At 40.2% G+C, this 19,134-nt stretch overlaps 1 protein-coding gene across 3 annotated transcripts in view; it reads left to right on the top strand.

Moving 5' to 3' along the window:
• Nucleotides 1-284: 284 nt before the first annotated feature.
• FAM53B (family with sequence similarity 53 member B) overlaps nucleotides 285-19,134 on the top strand; it is a 126,884-nt gene continuing 108,034 nt past the window's right edge. The window contains exon 1 of one of the 3 annotated variants that reach the window (XM_074959188.1): nucleotides 285-784. The gene's annotated coding sequence lies outside the window, so the exon portion shown is untranslated. Of the gene's footprint in view, nucleotides 785-965; nucleotides 997-1,145; nucleotides 1,166-19,134 lie in introns of those variants that run through there. The other 2 variants (XM_074959189.1, XM_074959190.1) reach the window with 2 other exon arrangements.

The following is a 19,134-nucleotide window of genomic DNA, read 5'->3' on the forward strand; positions in this document are numbered from 1 at the left end:
ACTTCAGCTTATCAGAAACACCCCCGTTCCCCAGATCTGTAAACTGATGTGGGGAGCGACGCTCAAATACCACGGATCGGAAAAACCACGACTCACCCCCCACCGCCCCCTTCCTCGAAGGAACCCGAAAAGAACTTTAGACTGATGGGTGCCAGGGACTGCGGCTGCCCCGGGAAATCAGCAGCTCACCGAAGATTTGGCGTAAAGCAATGAGCCACCACCCTCCCGAAGAAAGCCGAGGCAAGTCGATGGCCCGGGTTTGGACGCCGCAACATGCTGCCGGGCTTTGTGGGTGCGTGCTCCAGCGCAGCTCGTTTCCCGACCGGGCCCCCCCGGCGCTGAGGCCGCCGGTTGCAGAGTGCCCAGAGCAGAACGCCCTCTCGCCACAGCCTGGCCGTGAGACGGTGACACCCCCCCGGCCGCTGAGAAAAGCAGCTCCCAGCCCTGCCACCAAAGCTACAGGGTCTGCGCTGCGCCCCACGCTGAAGCCATCGGGCTGTGGACGCCAGCCGATGAACAGCCTGCAAGTGCGATACAGGGTAACCTTGATGAGGCGGCGAGGGCGGCAGCCCTGCCCTGCCCCGTGGTGCGTTTTAAAGGGACGAGTTGAAAGCAGTTCAGGAAGTGACAAGCCTATTTCCTCTCGGTGAGCAGATCGGTACGAAGCACTCCAGATCCAGCAGGGGCGTCTTGCGGGCTCCTTCTGGAGACGGATGCTGCAAACCGTACCCAGGAGACCCACCGCCGGGTGCTGGAGGATGGGGACTTAATACAAAGAGACAGAGTAAGAGATCCCGCTGAAGATGGGTCGCTTTCTTAATGACACGCTGGGCATTCGCCTGGTCTCCTCTCCCCTTTTCCCCATCCCCCTGCCAGTGGTCTGGCCCTGAGCAGATATTGTTGCAATGTGTAAAATAGTAGAGCTGGGACACTTTTATTCTCTTCTCGGAGAGAGAGAGAGAGAGAGAGAGAGAGAGGCTGGCCTGATGGCTTGAGGTGGAGGCTATTTCTTTTTTGTTTCTCTTTGTGCTTGACTGGCTCGCCTGTATCTGAAGGGATGGGACAGGGAAGTGCCCGGGGGAGCCCCAACGAAGCAAGCAAGGGAGCAGGGTCCCGCTGAAAGTCTGGTCCACAGCGAGCGAGCCAGGGGATGATTGATCCTGCGGTATTCGTTTTATCCGGTTTATAACTTCATCTTTCTCGGCTGTCATTACAGAGCCGTTGTTAGGGAAGAGCGAAGAGGAGGGGGATGCGGTAGGGAGGGGGGCGGCAGCTTTCCGAAAAGTTTCGGCGTTATTACAGGACGGCGCTTTTGTTGCTTGAACTTTGCAGTTAGCCCAGAGATCTGGATACTGAGTCGCGCAGTTTTGTTTTGGTGTATTACTTTTGGACCGTGCGGAACCATGCAGTGGCTGCTGCTTGCCACTGGGAATTGCAACTGGAAGTGGGCTAGGACCCCTCCGTGGTTGGAGTTGTTGCTCTTCTGTTTGTGCTGGTTGAAAATTGCATGCTTTGCATTTGCACATGGCGATAGGATCCGTCCTTGAAAGCTTCTTGTAAAGTCACATTTTTGTAATACGTCATTGATTTGTCAGTCCCAGGGGAGTTTATTCCCCAAGCTTGGTGGCTCTTCTCTGAGGGCTAAAAGAAAGAAGTAAATCTGATCATAACCAGGCTTGCAAAGCTGACATGCGTTCTGTTGTCCCTGAGTGCTTTATAGTCCACTCCATAATAACATTTGTCCACAGTGCTCTATATGTGTATGTAGGGCCCACTGTATACTGTAGCAGCGATATTTCCTGCAGCTACTTTAACTGGATATTGTGTCTCCTCAGGTGTCTCACTGCTGGGCTGAAATACAGCTCCTGGATTCTTTATGCCTCAGTGTATATTTTAGACATACTGTACTTTGATGGTGAACAAAGAACAGCTCTTGGCTGCTATGATAAATGGCCTTCGGCCTCCTATAGGCTCAACTCTCTAGCAATATATATACAGTATGTTCTTTGACTATAGGGTACCCACTAGTAAACTGTACATTTTAACTTTAGGTGTATGTCTGTCAGTGCTTTTGTACAAGCCGGTGTATACTTTCCTATATCCAAAGCAAATGAGCGCTGTGGTTGGCTGTTGTCAAATATGGTGTTAGGATTTATTGCTCCCTTATCTTTTTGGGGGTTGTCTTAAGGCCAGTACAAATGTTTGCTATATGCTAACAGAGATATTCAAATGGCTTTTTTTCATTAAAACATGATAGCATACTTCCATGTGACTTCCTTGCCTATGTACTAATAGCTGTATTCACTGGTAATAGCAGACTGATTTCTTGCTGAGCCTACTTACAGCAGGCAAATAGACGGCGGCAGCATTAACTGGCCCATATGGTACATGATCTTGTTAGCCGAGAAAATCATGTATGTGAGAACTCATGACTAATGCTGACCAAAGTAACAGCTAGTCTTGTGAAATTATTATATTTGTTGTCAATTTTGTCATAGGCTCTGATTTCATCTTAATTCGAATACACTCTGTGACAAACCTGGTGCAGCTAAGATATTTGAGACTGGGTTATTACGTGTTAATACTCTGCACTTTTTCCACCATAAAATAAGTTGGGGATGGAAACAAACTGTGTGTCTCCATATTTGTATTACTACCCCTTTTTTGGATCATGGGTATATTATATCTTTGCTGAAATGATGGAAGATTGTGCTTTCATTTGTACTCCCGGTGGTACAGTGCATAAGGACTGCCCTGAGTTCAGCAGACTTTAGTGGTGAGTTGGCTATAGAGAAGCTGTATCAAGCTATAAAACCAAGCAAAATATAATGGTGAAGCTGGCATGTGCTGACAGAATGGCATCAATTAGGTGCTTTGATGTACATTTGTTGCAGGAAAAACAGACAAATTCATATAGCCTAGCCAATGAGGGTTGGGGATGGAGTTGCCCTTCAAGAGTTTGGGCTGTAGTGAACAACCATTTCTCTTGTGTTAGAATTAGTATGCTCTGCCTGTGTAATTTTTTTCCTGAATGTATCAATTTATTCCACTGCCCTTCCAGACTGGGAGTAACGGTTAGCACAGCTGAAACTTGAAAGTTCAAACCACCAGCTACAAAACTCTGATCCACCTAGCTGTACCAGGACTTAAATGCATAGCAGGATGGACATTTGACTGAATGTATTGCATTGACACACTTGCCAGCGCCATCTTTAGCTATTTAAAACTCTTCCCTTCAGTGAGTCCCTCATTTCTTCACATTATTTCTTCCTGTTGGTTGGTAGTAAAATTGTAGAATTTTACTTCCTGAATACCAGGGGTGAGGGGCGTATCTAAGTATCATTAGGTGAATCATTCCAGCAGAGGGTAATGAAGAGCAATCTGACTACCTTTATAGAGATGTCCAATGGAGTTGAATACATTTGGGTTTTACATATATTTAATTGGGTTCTGTAGAATTTACTCTACAAATCTATGAAGTAGTTTAGCCATCCAAAGCGTACTATAGCAAGGATACATTTCTCCATTAAATTATATGGGATTGTTCAAAATACCTACAGAGAGGTTATAATTTTCTTTGTATTGTTTAAGACTTTTCTCCCCAGGAGTCTTAAAAGATTTAATTTCCTTGACACCAAATAATATATATATAGCGTTTGTAACCGAGTGCAAGCTCATGCACAATGAGTAGTTCAAAGGATTCATTTTCCATGCAGCCAGCATATATATCTATAGCTGTCTTCAGCTGGATTTGTAGTTTGGAAATGTACCCATCTGCTTAAAAATCCCTCTAATGTGACATAATAAAAGGTATATAACATGCTGATAAAGTGAGCTTCAGCTGGAGATTCAAACCAGATGTGGATGTTTTCTTTTTAAATGCTCAAACAACAGTAAGAGTATATTTTGACAAATTAAAAGCTACTTGCAAATTGCAAAGGTAACATTATCTTGGAATAACCATCTTTGTAAAAATACTGAACACTTTGAGTGGCTTTACATTTCGTCTTCTATCCTATTTAGTTCCATCACCTTTTAGCCAGATTCTTCATCTCTCTCTTGAAGGAGCCATTTTCTAAACAGCAGTGATGCACATGGCATCTGCATGGCCTGGTCTGCTCAGCTCAATCCCTCTCCTGGCAGCACAGCTATGATTTCTGAACAAATACACAGAATATTAGAGTACAGAATGTGTCACTGTAACAGTTCTCAGCTAACAAAGTGCCCAATCCTGTAAGATAATAAGTGCCTTCAACCTGTGACTGATCTAGGACTAAATATTTACTAAGTCTGGTTGAAAAACCAGAAAATTTAAGACAGAATTTCTGTAAAAATTTTTTGGGTGGCTCAAAAAACCAAATTCTTGGTGAAAAATGTTGTCAAAATTTTCAAAATCTGAATGCTTTGATCAGTTCTATTATTTACGTATGTGGGGCCTCAGCCCACTGTAATTTTGGGGAGGACTATTCCACATATGGAGAGAAAGATGGAAACATTTCTTTGTCATAAAAAAATAAAAATAAAGGCACAGTGTGTGAAGTGTGTGTGTGTGTGTGTGAGAGAGAGAGAGTTTGCAAGGGGTTACAGACCCAGCCCCTTGGCCCCCCAGATTGAGCCAGGTGGATGAAGGGCACACTTTAAACACTGTCTTACCAAAGATGCTGCTTCTAGATTCCGATAGATTCTCCCCCCAAACCCCATTTTTTCAGGCCACTTTAAGCAGCACTGTTAAGGCTGTTTGAAGCTGCTCAGAGGTTTGGAATGTTAGAAGTAGCCCTGATGTAGCTGCATTAATTAGGCAGAATGCAGGTGGGGGCAGTCAAAGGTGCATGATAAGTGCCATTTATTACATGCTTCAAACAGCTGCCATTTTTAAAAAACTGTCTGCCATACAAGTGTTTCTTTCTTTCTTTCACTGTCAGAGGTAGAATTTCCCTCCCCAAATTAAACTGGCTTTAGAATGGCTACTGAAGACACACATTGTACTACATACATTCACAGAACGAGATGACCCACAGCAGGAATTGCTTGCACTCCTTTACATTTCAAAAGTGGGAAGGCAATTTTTGTTTCTGAATCTGCAGATTCAATTTTTTTGTTTCCAGGTCAGATCTAAAACAGGAAGGTTTATATTTCCTGGTTCTGGTTTGGATACAGGCCCGGTTTCAGAGGACAACTTACATGAGACTTCTGTCTTATAAGGCGGATATCTTGTGAGGAAAAACTCAGTTATGCAGCACTATCTAATCTGAACCTAGACCTGAATCATAGTCCTGACTGAACTCTGAACCTGATCCTATAAATGAATCAATATTTATAATATAAATGAATCAATATATGGTCCACTGCCTTCTAGAGCTCAGAATCAGTATATATAGGCTGAGCAGGCAGTGTACAAAGCAGATCCAGAATTGATTTAGGCTAGGGTTCTCATATATACATCTATATTATACAGTCCACTAAAATTATGTATGTAATTATTTATGTAACTTTAGTGTATTTTTTCAATATAACAAGTTGTGATTCAATTTCAACAACTTTCATGGCACAGTAAGGCATACAACTTTTGCCAGAATCAATCTATAATAGATTTGTGAGAACATGTTTAAAGAAGCTTTTCCAGTGAATGAATAGAGGTGTAACTGTGTTTTATACACTGTGTCCATTTTATATTACTGTTCAAGTTCTGATTTTGTGACAGGCTGCTACATGTTTTGAGGCTGTTTCTTCCATTCTTTCCTTTCTCCCAAAATTCTACAGGGTTTCTCTCCCTCACTCTGTAGTGGAAACTCCTTAGCTATTTCTGAGAGTGGATGAAGGAGATATATTTTCTGTGCTATTCCTACAAAATCCCAGTAAAAGAAAGAAAAACAAAACAAACTAACAAAATCAATTTGAATGGTCTGATTCTGATTCACTTACACACCCTTTCACACTGATGTGAAATTAACTTAATTTGAGTTCTTCGTGAGTGACATCAGGCTACATCAGGGCAGAATTTGGACCAAATAGGTGAAGCAGTGAGAACTGTCAAAGTTGTTCACTGGTATTTAAAGGGTTTAGCCCACAGAGCGAGCCTAGGGGTTTGGGATCCTCTTGGCATGTTGTAAGAGGGAGGAAATTATCATTCTTGTAAAATACCTGTACCCAGAAGAACTCTGTATCTTAGGGTGAAAAAACACTGAGGACAAAGTGTTGTTTCTTCTGGTGCCATGGAGAAGCAGGACAGCCAAGGTAGCATGAAAGAGCTAGGAGATGTTTGTACAGTGGAAAAGGAAGAGTGAGGGGTGTCTGTTTTTAGGAACAGAGACCTGTTTGGTTTCTTTTTGCCCCTGTTTCCCTGACAAGGAAGGGAGGGCGAAGGATGTGTGGCAGAAACGATTAGGGAAAATAAAAATATTTGAAGGGCCTTGGAGGACTTTGCATTTCAAAGGTCCCACTTTGTAGAATTTTGTATCATATCACCATGGTTAAAAATTGTGACTGTGACAGCCATTTTCCCCTCTCTTCTGCTGGGGGCAATGGCTGGGCAAGCTTGGCAATCTGTACCAGGAACCTGTGTTTTGCATTGCAGAGGTCCTTGCAAGGCCATTTAAGAAATATCATACTAACAGCCTCTCTTGTGTGTCTGATCCCAGGAGAACTAAATATAAACTAATCAGCATAAGAGAAGAGAATTTTCCACCCTACTACTCTTGTGAGATTGTGAGTGTATCAGCCACTAACAAGATCTGAACCCGAATGGCTGCAAATGGATAGCAGAGCTCTAAATTAGCATGTAGGAAAATTCAGATTTGCACAATAGCCCCCTGAATATTATGAATGCAATTTTATCAGAGTGCAGATTCCAGGCCTATAAAATTAGTGCTATTCAGAATGCAGACCTACTAGCATGTTTGTTAGACTAGATGCTACAGTGATGTGTGCATTAGAAATGCCTAGGAGAGACAGCTATGACATTTCAGAGAGAAATCTAATTCATCTACCTACCTGCTTTTATGGCCCTCTCACCATATGCTCTGGACACCTCTGTAATGATAGAATTCTTTATATATCATGTGGACCATGGACCTGATTTTGACCAGGCTCACACTGGTGTGAATATCTCCACGGAAGTCACTGGAGCTGATTCCTCTCTCACACCAGTTTTGCAAAAGTTTTCCTGTCTTCCATTGAGCTACTCCTGATTTTTATGGGAGTAAGGAAGAGCAGAATCAGGCCCGAGAGCTTCCGTTTTGTACTCTTATTTTGCATATCAGTAATGTGCATGATATACACATGATGAGGGAATTTATTGTTTCATAACAAGGTTATGCTACAAATTCACAGCCCAGCCAACTCTGACCTAGCTATTTGCTTAGGCCAGTAATGCAGAACATGGCTTCGGTACAGTGAACCAGCTAACAGATCATGAGGCTGTTTTGATTCTTTTCATGCTTTTATGGTTGTCCACCTTTAGAAAGACAAAATTTCCAAGCAAGAGTTTAATTTAGAAGTTCAGCCCTGTTGGTGTGAACCTCTGGGACTTCAGTATTACAGAGTTTGCATGCATGCATCTCCAAGTCATCAGCATGTTAAATTTGTTTTGAACATTAAGAGCCTGACCCAGCAATTAATTCACACTCAGGACTTCTGTTGGTTTGAATAGGTTGTTTCATGGGTTCTAAACTTTGTCTAATAAGATTTGCTGCAGAAAAAGCCTTCTATCCAAGGGAATTCTCGGGAAGAAATTGTTTGACATTAATAAATGCAGAAGTATAGAAACCACAACAAATTCCAGTCATTCTTTAGTATAGGGACAAATTCATCCCAGTGTAATTCTGTAGTAATAATTGTATTTAAAATGAAGGTTAAAAATTAGAATAATGAATGCAAAATCCGCTGTGCTCATTTTGTGCATTGTACCAAAAAGGGCCCAAGCAAACCTTGGTCATGGTTTTTGCTTTCAGAAAATTAAATATAACAGTAGCATCGGTGTTGCTGTACTGCAGCCCATTTGAGTCATCCCTTGGGTTACGTAATTCCCTATTTTCATTGAAGTTGGCCATAAAGTTTGCTTTTCACAGCCAAAGGTTTAGCACTTTTTAAATTACACTGTGCTGTAGGTACTGGAATGAAGTGAACAAAAAGAGTTTGTTGTTTGTGCCATAGCTTTACAAATACGAGGCTTTGTTAGAAATGGAATTTGGCAGATGTTGATATAGCAGTTTAAAAATTTACCAATTTTCTTGGTTGCCAGTTCAAAACCAGCTTAATTGGAAATGACCAGAAGTCTTTATGATGGTTATTTTATGGCAGATGAGAAATGAGGTTTGGTGATTGAAGTCACAAAAACGAGCACAACTGGTATAAATCAGCAACTTTGTTGACAGTCTCAGTGAAGGAGCTGAGAATTGGCTGGGTGTGAAGGTAGAGCTATCCTTTTACCCCTAAATATAATATCCTTCCAGGTCAGACTTAAAGCACATTATTGGAGTACTGTGGGGAAGCAAACCTTGCGATTGCTTGTGATGTAAGATAGGAGGACTTCAGTCTCCACAGGGGTCAGTCAGGTACCTTTCCCTTGCACTAAATTTGCATCAAAGCACCAAAATGCTAAGGAGAAGTACAAGAGAATAGCACAAGCATGTAGGGACAAAATGTAGAAAGGCTAAAGCACAAAATGAGTTACACCTACCAAGGGACATACAATGCAATAAGAAGAGGTTTTTAAATACATAAGGAGCAAAAGAAAGATGAAGGAAAGTGTAGGTCCTCTACTTAGTGGGGTAGGCGTGCTAATAATGGAGGATATCAAGAAAGCCTAGGCATTTAATGACTATTTTGCCTCAGTCTTCTTGATCTGTGGCCTTCCAGTATAAATGAAAAGTAGACTGCTCTCATTTGTGCTGGCTGTCAGAAGCCCCACAGCTGAGGAACAGCCAGGTGAACTGGAAACCCAGCCATGCCTCTTTAGTCAGTAGCCGAAATGTATGTGTGTGTGTGTATGGTAGAGGAGATGCTATGCCAACTCTAAACCACCTGAGGATTCCCTTGTGCCAGTGGAGTGGTATAAAGCAACTCCAACAGGCCAACCAATCACAACACTGTTGCTTTGAAGTGGCCTTTTGATGTGTTTGCAGTATTTCTGTGTTGGAATTCAGTTGCCATAACTAGGGCACCTCCATCATGAAAGGCTTCTTAGTTCCAGCTCTGGTTCTAAAGATCCTAAAGATCAGAAAGTCATTTTAAGAGATCTTTTGTTTTGTGTCTGTAATGCACATCTCCAGTAGCCTAGTTATGTGGCCATGTTTTGCCTTTGTTCTGCATGTGGATCAAGGCCTATGGTCCTATTTATTTAGACTGTCCCTAACTTACACATTATGGGAAACACTCACAGAGTCTCTTTGGTCATCACCAGGGCAACCTTCTACATTATATTTAGGATTTCTAGTTTTAGGTTTAGAGTTGTGGAGAAGAAATGATGAAACTAGTCCAACTCATCTTTCAGAGTTCAGTTTTTTTAGTTTTTAAATCAGCACTGGTGCTAGCTATTTTGAAATGTCAAATTGTGTTGTGGCCTGCTGTTATTCTGCATTGATTCTCCTCATGGTGATGTTATTATGAAAACTGGTTTTAAATTTGGTACAAATTTGAGGTATCTATCTCATTTATTTCACATAGCACATATTGTATACTCCACTCACATGCCAACAGGTTGTTTCTGATTGCTTCTGTAAAAGTTTCTTGAGTGGCAATATGTCTGATATAATCAGGAGTTCTATAATATGGTTTGGTAGGAGCAGAGAGATTTCTCCCTGTAGACAGCGGTAGTGTTTTATAGAAAAAAGAAAAGGAGTACTTGTGGCACCTTAGAGACTAACAAATTTATTTGAGCATAAGCTTTCGTGAGCTACAGCTCACTTCATTGGATGCATTCCGATGTGTTTTATAGGATAGCTTTTAATAGGGAGGCATGGTGATCTAATGGTTAGAGCATGGCACTTGGGGTCAAGAGACCTGGGTTCTAGTCCCAGCTTTATCACTGACTAACTGTGTGACCATGGGCATGTCATTTTTCCTCTCTGTGCCTTAGTTGCTTCAGCTATGAAACAGGAATAATAATACTTACCAAAGTGCTATGCATGGATGTAAAGTGCAAATGCAAAGTGCTATGGATGTAAAGCTTTAGGTACAAAATGTGTTCTTTATTATATATTTCTTTGGGATGGTATCTAACAGTTGAGCAAGGCTGGGTGCTCTAGCCATTTCTTGTGTCACAATGATATGCTAAAAGCGACAATACTTTTGAATGGTCTAGGTTTTATATTTGTGTGATAACCTTAGTAGCACTGAAGACTATTATCAAACCTTCTGTGTTGATAATAGTCATACATGTCATGAAGTCACTTTAAGTGTATGCTACTAAAACCAATTATGGGGTTTTTTTTTGCCATAGCCATTAAAAAACAATATCATATAACATTTTTGAAGGGGCAAATTTTAATACAATTAAATATATGTCAAAACATACCATCAAGTGCAAGAACTGAAAATCCATTACAATTAGGAAGACACAGAAAGCTTTAAAAGAAAAATCTACATTAGTCTTTTGTAGCATCTCCATTAACCTAGAAAAGATAATCCATTTATTGAAATATTAGTTGTGTTATAATTGAAATATAATGCAGTAGAGAGTGTTTTGCACAATGAAAGGATCATGTTTAAAGAAGATTTAAAATTACTGATAGATTAATTTGGAAAAACTTATTCACCCACAGTTTCTGTTGCTCATTGTGTATGCTGTTGGTCAAAATTACTTTTCCCATAGAGGTTTTGGATAAATTGTTATTATTGGATACAGGTCAGGAGGGGGCAGAGACTGGGTAAAATTGCAAACATTTTTCATTCTTGCTATCTAGAAGGCTAAACATTGGCTAAATAATTCAGACTATAGATGCGATCCTGTTTCCACAGAAGTGAAAGGCAGTTTTGTCATTGATTTCAGTGGCTGCTGGCGCAGGCCCTAGATCTCTATACAAATTAACTACTCTGGTTATAAACCCATGAACTAAATGAATGTACATTACTTACATGTAGTAGATCTGCTCTTTGTATATATATATATATATATATATATATATATGTATTGAAGTGAGCAATTTAATAATGCTGAATTCTTTGGAAACAAATTTATCCTAAGACTTCCTATCCCATTCCATGAATATAATACATACTCTTATATGTTTTGACAAATTAAGTATTTTTAACTTCATTTTTAAAATTCAAACTCTTTTATGTGATTGATTGGATTGCTAGTACCCTTGTTATATGCAAACTATTGTTTTAGCTGTGTGCACGCCTCTTGTGTAGTGTGACAATGGTGTAATTCACAGACACAATAAGATTACAGATTTTAAAATAATAATGTTAGAACTGAAATGAAAGTCCAAATTACAGACAGAGGGTCTGATTTTTCAAAGCTTGCTCATGGTTAGTAGCACTTACACAAGTAGTCCCATTGACTTCACTGGAACACACTGCTTCTCAGCATGTAAATTCAAACTAATTAGGGAGTATTAAGTTGAGCTTTATTCCTTTTTAAGGATATCTCAGGTATAAGGCATGGTGTAAAGCACTGCAAAGGGAAGTGAGTCTGTCACATTGACAGAATAGTTCTCAGTTATTGAAGAAACCCTGGAAGTTCTGTCACCAGCAGCCATTCTCCACACTAACTTCATAATGTTTGCTTGTGCTCATCAAGGGCAAATCCTGATGTCCTTACTCAGTTCTTCCCAGCTGGAGTTTGTCCAAATTGTGACCGAGTAGAACTTTAAGATTGGGCCCACACACTAACTTCTAAAAGCAAAAAACATTAACTATCTATTCTTTGATATTTATAAGAATCCTATCACCTTAGTTCTTAAGAACTGTACCATTTTCCATTCTATCTATGGAGAGCAGGCACTGACTTTGGCATAAACTCAATGTCTTCTTCTCTTTTAATACTATGTGCTGTTAGTTTTTCCATGCATACTCCTCATATTGACCGTCTAACCTACAAAAATGTGACCACTAGAAAACTCTCTCTTGTATTAATTGGCAGCAGATACATGCTAAAAGCTAATTAATAAGGAAGAACTCAAGAGAAGAGTGAAATCATCTTACACCTGTTGCACAGTATGAATTGGGCACCCTGTTGGAGATGGGTAGTCCAAATGTTTGCAGAAAACAAGAGGACTGTGGGTAGATGGATTTCTGCTCTGTTTAAAACTGGAGTAGGAGAGATAGAGCACGGTTTGATGTAAGAACAGAATTAGCTCTAGTGTTTTAAATTATTGGGTTTGTCATCATTGAGCCAATCATCAGTTTTACCCACACAACAGCTTTTAATTTACATAATTGATGAATGGAAACTTTATTAATCCTTTACACCTGATGTAACTTTTGACACCTAATGTGATAGAAAAGTCATATTTTGGTCATGTAACTGTGTTCTAACATTTCAGAATAATATCTGTACAATTTTCAAGTAGTTTTCGTCCTTAGGGATCTCAAAATACTTTGCAGATATTTTCAGTAGTGTATACAATACCAGCATTTACAGTTGCTAAAAAATCAGTACAGTGTGCATTTTGCATAGACTTTTTCCTGTAATAAATACATCGTTTTTCTATTATTTACTATTGTTATTATTTACTAATATGATGCCAAAGGTGTGCATGCTCTTTTACATATATGTGGGGAGACAAGTTCCCTGTCCTGAATAGGTGCAGAACATAAAAGATCTTATCAAATGAGATAATCTCTCTAGCAAGAGAACTAATTAGGGAACCCTTTGATATGCACACATAATTCCTACTGTTGCTAATGAGAATTGCATGATTTTATTGAAGGCAGAATATTATTTACTTTTTCTATGACTGAAGATTGATTGAAACATATCCTCAGCTGCTGCTAGCTGGCTCTCAATGGAGCTGTGCTAGTTTATACTGGCCCATTTTTTAAAAAGGAGGAAAGATGTCTAACATAGCGTATACCCATTCAGAGAAACAGGTCTTCTGATATTCAGATAACAAAATCCCATCCAGGAGATACTATAGCACTGAGTCAACTTTTATTATCTTGAAAGAGAGTCAGAAACATTCATTTTTCTTTCTCATGCTTTTCTAAGCAAAAGGAGGCCCCTTTAATAGAGAATCATAATGGTAAAAGTGTTTTATGGGACTAAAATAAAATGAAACATAAATCAATTAACATCAAGTAGCTACTGAACCTAAAGAGGGTTGTACCAAGGGGTGGAAGTGCAACACCAGGATTTCACGGGAGGGATGGAACAAACTGCCTCACCAGGCCAGAAGAAGCCAAGTTTTAAATGTCCAGTAGAGCTTATAAGTGAGTCTTTTTGCATTGGACAACCCAGTCACACACACAATTCTGAGAGGGTTTCTTTAAATTCACAAAGAAGCCAAGAAATGGTTACCAGTATCTGATCATAGACCTTTGGTTTGCCTTTTCGTTGGAAGGAAATACATGCAAATGTTGATGTTTCTAAAAAGGGGTTGATGTACGTTAATCAAGTAATATTAGGTAATTACAGTATTGCCAACTCTCGCAATGTTTAGTGTGTTTCTTAAATCCCCAACTGCTGGAATCAAGAGATTTTAAATGAAAGCTGAGCTTCTCATGCAAAGAAATGCATTATGAGCCGAGGCATGGTTGCCAAGGAATGCTTGAAAATGTGAAGCAAATGCTCCCTAAAGGCTCAGAAACCAGTAGACAAAGGGAAAGAACCCAACATTTAAAAAACAAATCTAATGATTTTTAAGCCAATCTCATGATTTTGGGCAGCCTAATTCATGATTTTCAAACGCTTGGAGTTGGCACTACTGTAATTAGCCCATGCAACATGTTGATATGGATTTTCCCGTGTAACAGGGATGAGTTTTCTAGCTTCTGTGTTTGTACTGAGGAATCATTCATTGTTGTGTACTGACAAAACAGCTGGCACAGTTGTTTATCCAAATAGCACAGGGACTGTCGTCAGCTTTGAAGCTGTGTCAGGATTCAGCATTGGGTCAGTTCTTCTCAGGATGTTGCTTTGGAAGAGAACTGTGGTGAGATCGGAGATATGCTGAAGGAGGCTCCTGGGAGCCCTTAGTTAAAAATCATGGCTCAAAATGGACTGAAACTTCTCACTTTTGTTCTTCCTATTTCTCTGCTGCATATGTGAGCACTGAGGAGTCCGTTTCACTTCCTGATTTTTATGGAGCAGGAGGGAGTGTGGATGGAGGTAAGCAAGAAATGAAGTAGATGTTCTGTCTGTGGAGATGGCTAGAAGCACTTGTGGAAGCTGCTGCCTCTCTTCATGCCACCACAGCCTTGCTACCACAGTCTTCTTTCCTCAAAACTGCTCAGAATTGAGAAGGGATAGAAGCCACCAAAAGAAGGCTGGAGTATGAAAGAAGGTTGAGAAATTATGGACTAAAATAAACTTCAGCCTGAGCCTTAACTTCATTCTGACTTGATGTTAATATAGACTTCAGAATAATTATTTTTGAATACCATAAGTAGATAATTATTCCCTAGCAAATACTACAAAGTCAGCTTGCTGTTGGGGGTATCAATGGGAAAATGCAGATTTTCTCTTTTGTGGATGTGCATGCAATTCTAAATGACTCAACACTGAAGGGAATTGAGCCGTATCTCAGAGGCAGCATTTGAAGAAAGCTGAAAATAAGGTGCTTGGTTCAGCCTGAATACAAGCAGATATTTCATTTGTGTTTGCTTTTCAGTATCTCTTTCTAACACTTCAGAGGCAGATTAGATTGCTTTACTTTGTTGGGGCACACTTGCTCATATGAGTAATCTCAGCAGTTTAGTGGAGCTATTCATTTGAGTATGTGTGAATAAGGGTTCCCCAACGTGGCCCTCAGGGAGCCCCTTATAGGTCCAGAATTATAAGAGTTCTAGTCTCCTGCTGTTTCTACCCTCCAGGAACTGAAATACTATGAGAATGATACTATGAGAGTGGTAAACACCCATTTTTTCATGGTTTGTGTGTATAAAAAGATCTTCTGTACTTTCCACAGTATGCATCCGATGAAGTGAGCTGTAGCTCACGAAAGCTTATGCTCAAATAAATTGGTTAGTCTCTAAGGTGCCACAAGTACTCCTTTTCTTTTTGCGAATACAGACTAACACGGCTGTTACTCTGAAACCTATGAGAATACCAGATTTTGTATTATTTCACCCCCATAAATGGCTCCCTGAGGTGTTAAAATGCAAGTGAAACTATAAACATAAATACTAGACCCCCAAATATATCTCACTAGAATGGTTTTCAAGAAAGCAGCTTCTTTAGGTGCTACTTGGCTTTGATTCAAAGGACAGTCATGGCAGGATGTTGCTTTGACTTCTTCAAAGAGGAAGACTTTATGTGAGAAAACATGGACAGGCTGAAGCAACAGCTACTATAACTCATCACAAAATTAAACCACTCCTGAATAGACAGATTCTGCCACTTTTATTCATATAGGGTAGTCTTACTTTGTGAGTCTCATTAAAACAACAAGTCAAATTCTGCCAGTCTTACTCTCACTGTGTAGTGCCTTACTTCTCAAGTGGTCTGACTGAAATTAGTGGAATTACTTGTGACCCTTAGATTTTCCTCATTACCCAAAGACCTGAGAAACTTTTGAAGATATAAGTAATGTTGTCATGCTCATTTGCTCTTGACTTATGAAGGCATCTGCATCCAGTCTGTCCACATAGCTGAGATGGTGGGTCATATGTAACACAGATTTCCTATCTGTCTTTTCATCCTCTCACTCCCTTACATCCCATCCCTGTTGAAGCTTCACAAAGTTCCATCAGCTCTGATGGATACTCTGATGTTCCAAATTTAGAGCTGAGCATTGTAGTGTAGTTGGCAATAGCTAAAGGAAATTGCTTGAGCACTTCCCTCCAAAGCTTCCTTAATTTAGCATAGTGGATGCAACTAGTGTGTCTCTTTGCACTGATGAATTGTGAAGAACAGGAAGGAGAGTTCCCTTCCCCCCTCTCTGTACAGTATTTCCATATTTCCACTGGAACTATCAAAATTGGTTCCTTTGCAGCTTCCACATATAGGAACCATCGTCTGGTAACAGATTGTTGTGTGTTTAATGAACCTGAGGAAAACAAGAAATTTAAAGGCTGCAGGGCTACACAAGTTTGCTGTTCAGTCTGCCAAATTCACACTAACTCAGACAACTCACGGAAGTTTGGCTTCTCATTCGTTAAAGAGATTTATGTAAGGTACAGGTTCCAAAATCTCGTTCCAGAATTCTGGAGAGTCCTGAGTGGCATCAGCCATTTGCAAGCGTGAGATGAAATCCAAGTGGAGCCAGCCACTTACACTGCTCATTACCATACAGAAGGGAATAACTGTCCAGACATTACCACCTCTGCAGGGGGAATCAGAGCAACCTAACTGGTAATAACTACAGTAGAACCTCAGAGTTACGAACTGACTGGTCAGCCACACACCTCACTTGGAACCGGAAGGACGCAATCAGGCAGCAATCAGGCAGCAGCAGAGACAATAGCAAATACAGTCCAGGAATGTTCTAAAAAAATAAAGGGAAAGTTAAAAAAAAAGATTTGGCAAGGCAAGGAACCTGTTTCAGTGCTTGTTTCATTTAAATGAAGATTCTTAAAAGAAGCATTTTTCTTCTGCATAGTAAAGTTTCAAAGCTGTATTAAGTCAATGTTCAGCTGTAAACTTTTGAAAGAACAACTGTAATGTTTTGTTCAGAGTTATGAACATTTCAGAGTTACGAACAACCTCCTTTGCCAAGGTGTTCGTAACTCTGAGGGTCTACTGTATTCCTTAACCAGTTGGCACTGTATTGGCTCAGTTGCCTAGGATCAGTGGGTTCTTTAGGAATGTGTGAATGGAATAACATCCACTGTTATAATTCTGTCTTAGGCCTATTTCAGTCCACTGCAAGGGCCCTTAGTCAGTCAATGTAAGGTACTCAAAAGCGATAGGCACAGAGAATCTATATATTCTAAAGAAACTAGAATAGCATTAAAAAAAGCAAGCCCCTATTCTTTTCAAGTTGCAAAGAAAGCCTCCGTTGTATAACACTTTGCAGTGCTGGTTATTTTGAGCCAGCAGGCTAAAACAAATATACCAACGTGTGTGAGCTTCACCCACGTATCTCATCAGGAATCTAACTTCAGCTACAGTACCTGGATGAGGCCAGTGAGATGTTAACACTAAATAATCAACACACCAATGTCCCTCTTAAATTATTGAAATGTACTAATAAGAGGTATAGCTAGTTTTCATTCTATGGTTCCCTGAAAAGAAGACACCAAAAACATCTCCAGCACTCCACTACTACCGTAAACATAAGACCCAGCTGTCCTATGCCAGCTGTGTGGTATCAGAACAAAGATGTATATATTATTGTAATTGATGCATTTGACCTTTTATCAAACTTTATTATGGCATATTAGCTCAACTGCGTGACACTTTATCTGGCTTGCTTCAAATGAATAGCTACATCATTTCCTTCCACCCTTAGATTTAGATAATTTCTCTCAGCACAGAGTCATTCTAGGCAGCCTTGTTCTTCAAATATTTTCCTTGGGTGGATGAGTAGCTTAAAACCCTGGTTTTTGAAAGGGGTGGTTCTTTCTATATCTGTGTGTTTTCTGAGGCTTTTCAACCAGTAGACTAATGGAAAGCTCTAAGCTAACAGCTCAGCAGTGGAAAGTGTCACTGAGAACATTCGCCTGTTCAGGTTATTTATTAACAAAGATTGCCCAATAACACAAATTATGACAATGGCAGTTAAGATTTTTGAACTGTCTCGAGCCCTACGGATTGTAACCATACTGATGGGATCTGTAATGGAATCTATACTAAATAATGGGGTTTGCATGCTTGTTGTGCCTTGATGACATACTTCATAGGTCACTAGGTTTGAGAAACTCAGATCATTCAGTCTACTTAGTTCATCTGAGCCATTTGAACTTTAGAACTTTCCTGACTAATCATTTTTCTAGGCTTTACACCAGACTCTATGATCTTAATGTCGCCTTGTCACTAAGTCAACAATGCCAGGAGAGCTCTGCCTATCCAGGTTCAGCCTTAAGAAAACAGAAGAATCTGGCTTGCTAACATTGTCCTAACCTGTCCTGTGAAAGACTGTATTCTCTGGTGGTGCAGGTGAATTTCACTAGTACTCAGTCCATCCAGTCCCTCTCTGGTGATCACCACTGACACTTTGACATTGTTATAGGGAACACCTGCATTCTGAGGTATAGTTTTGCAGCTTAAGCTTTCCTCAAGACAAACTCCTTCCTATAAATCATCAAGAACTCTGAGCAAGCAAGTCCTGAGTCCACCAAGAACTCTCTGCCTTTGGAGCATTATTGACTGGCTGTAAGTAGATGGACATCATTTCACAAAGGTAGGCATTGATATGGGTTTAAGTAATATTTGAAGTGTGCCTATGCTTTGAAAAGTGGTTCTGTAAAAATGGCATGGTAGGATTCCAAGTTTATTGTTTCTCAATGACTCTATATTATATTTATTCTGTTTATGGGAAAAAAGTTTTTCTATTTGCCAGCTCAATATGGGAAGTCAAAGTCAAGCTGGATTCTTCCTGGCTTGTGCAGCATCCTTAGTAATTAAGAGTCTGCAGCCGAAACAGTTCTGTAGATGATGCCCTTGGAACGGAATCTGCTCACTCTCCCATAGCTGTATTGGCTCTGAAGTGTTACTGGTAGTAAAAAGTGGTAAAATCTTATTTTTGTCACCAAAGTGAATAAACCAGACTCTGAATACAGGTCTATTCAGTAAGAAGGTGCCTTTTTACAATCATTTTTCTGACCATAACTGCACTTTAAGTTGAGATCTCCCAGTGGCTTAAGATATGAGTGATTCTTTTTGTGCCATTATCATGGTCCTCCACAAGAAGTTTCGTGCAGCCTGAACGGTGGGATCAAAGCCACCAATGGGTTTTCCCGTGTCTCCTTTCACTGTTTCTGTGTCAGTATCACATAGCAAATCAGATATTTGCAGGAGTCCATGATCCTCATGGTCTAGTCAATTAGAAAGCATAGCTGCCATCTCTGAGTAGCAGCCCAACACTCTTC

Source organism: Natator depressus, chromosome 7 (genome assembly GCF_965152275.1).
Source record: "Natator depressus isolate rNatDep1 chromosome 7, rNatDep2.hap1, whole genome shotgun sequence".
NCBI classification, from domain to species: domain Eukaryota; kingdom Metazoa; phylum Chordata; order Testudines; family Cheloniidae; genus Natator; species Natator depressus.